The sequence below is a fragment of the Pteropus alecto genome, unplaced genomic scaffold (genome assembly GCF_000325575.1).
Source record: "Pteropus alecto unplaced genomic scaffold, ASM32557v1 scaffold335, whole genome shotgun sequence".
NCBI lineage: Eukaryota > Metazoa > Chordata > Mammalia > Chiroptera > Pteropodidae > Pteropus > Pteropus alecto.
In genome coordinates this window covers 25,540-27,802 of record NW_006436757.1, presented here as the reverse complement: position 1 = coordinate 27,802, position 2,263 = coordinate 25,540, and the positions used below count along the sequence as shown (strand labels likewise).

General features: G+C 43.4%; 1 pseudogene; it reads right to left on the bottom strand.

Moving 5' to 3' along the window:
* Positions 1 to 1,826: 1,826 nt before the first annotated feature.
* Positions 1,827 to 1,945, bottom strand: LOC112481196 (annotated as a pseudogene).
* Positions 1,946 to 2,263: the final 318 nt, after the last annotated feature.

The window sequence follows — 2,263 nt, the reverse complement described above, 5'->3', positions numbered from 1 at the left end:
TTCCCTACTGTCATCTCATTCTGGTTCTGTTAGCACTCTGGCTAACTACAAGGTACCCTAGAAACTGGGCCAGGAATCCTGGCTTCTCATGGAATCATAAGTTTAGGGGTTTAATGTCTTTTTCTCTCTCTGATATAGAACCACAACTCTAGATCCTGTCCCCCTTCATCTTAGTCCTTTTTCTCTCCTGGAGCCTTGTACTCCAGACTAGATGGGAGGGTTAGAGGCGGGACTTGGGTATGGGAGGATGGAACCCAGAAGGAAGATTCTATTTCCTATAGTCCTAGAAACCTGCGAATACAGACACCAGTCACTATACTAGGGGAATTCCTGACCCCACTCCCTCCCAGGAGGATGCTGTCTCCCAGGGACTGATTGTGAGCAGGAAGTGTAGGTATGTGGTACCTTGTATACTGATCTTCTCTTCCTGGGGTTGTCTGCACACATTTGCAAGTTATGATGGTAAAACAGGAAGTGTTCAAAGGTCTCGGCATTTGTGTCTCAGCTTCACCTCCCTCAGAGTATCTGACACTGGCTTTTCCCTCCTCTTTTCCCCTCAGCCAGTGGCCAAGCACACTCTCCTAGGTTGAATAAAGGTAGACTTGGTTGGCAAGGATATTGTCCCCACGGCATGAGTCAATGTGGCTTTGTTTGTAGCTGTGAGGGCGGGAGAGTAGATGGACTGCCAGTCCCAGGGATAATGGGGAGTGTGTTGTGGTAGAGGTTCCTTGGGCAGGGTCAAGGACTTCTCCCCAGTGGGGTGGTGATGACATGAAGTTGAGGGGTGGTGGGTCGGTAGAGAGAGAATGAGAAAGGTACAGATCAGGAAAAGGGTTAAGGAAGGGGGAATTGAAGTGCAAGAAAGATAATGGCACCTTTAGTAACATGCAGCTGTTATTCTGGGGAATGCTTGGCAGGGCCACCAATACACCACCTTCACTCGGGGCCATTGAAACAACTATTGCAGGGAAATTGATCACCTCTCCACTTCACAGGACATCACGCTGGTCCATTGATAATATTATGTTGATTGGATCTGGGAGGCAGAAGTAGCAACTACTTAGACACTTTGATTAGATGCACGCATGCCAGAGGTGGGACTAAACCCTCCCCACCCAAATTCATGCGTCTTTGTTATTAGTGACCTACCTAAGGGTTCAGTGATCTTGGGCTATGATATCCCTTCTTAAGTAATAGACACGTTGCTGCATCTGGTTCTTTCTACCACTGAAAAAGAGGTATAATCCTCAATGGACCTTTCTGAATGGCCGGTTGACTGAGAAGGAGTATATTCACACCTGACTTATAGATAGTTCTCCATGATATGCTGGAACCACATGAAAGTGGGTGCTTGTAGTAATACAGCCCCACTCCAAGGTGTCCCTGGAGGATGGTGATGCACAGAAATTCAAGCTGAAAATAAAAATTTTCTACACTTCTGGGAAAAGTCTGATTGTTCTGTAGCCATGGTAATAAGTCGCAACCAGAACTATTTTTTTAAATTAACCTTTTTATTTGGTTGTAATTGTAGGTTCACATGCAGTTGTAAGAAAAAGCACAGAGAGATCCTTTGTACCCTTCACCCAGTTTCCTCTAATAGTAACGTGTTGCAAGATTATAGCATAATATTACAATCAAGGAACTCATATTGATACAATTCACCGATATTATTCACACTTCACCCGTGTGTTTGTGTGTGTGTGTGTGTGTGTGTGTGTGTGTATTTTTTTTAATTTTATTTTTTAGGCGAGGCAATCCTCGGTTGACTTCACAGATTGCAAGGACCTTGTCAGCTTACAATTCTTATTTTTTAATTTTATTTTTTACACCTACAGCACCTGGTCTTCCTAGGTGGTCTCCCAGCCAAGTACTAACCAGGCCCGACCCTGCTTAGCTTCTGAGAACAGACGGAATTGGGCTTGTTCAGGGTAGCATGGCCATAGAAGTGTGTGTGTGGTATTTAGTTCTATGCAATTTATATCACATGTGTGGGTTCATGTGCCCAGCATGGCAGTCAAGGTATGCAACAGTTTCACCATCACAGGGATCTCTGTACTTCTCTTTTATGAGCACACTCACTTCTCTCCCACTGAGCTCCCCACTCCATCCCTAATGCCTTGCAACCATTAATCTTTTTATAATTTTGTCATTTCGAGAATGTTATATCAATTACCTTTTGTAATCATATTGTAAATGTTTTAAAATTCACTGTTTGATTTTATTTGTATATAAAAATACAATAGAATTTTATATTTTGATCTTC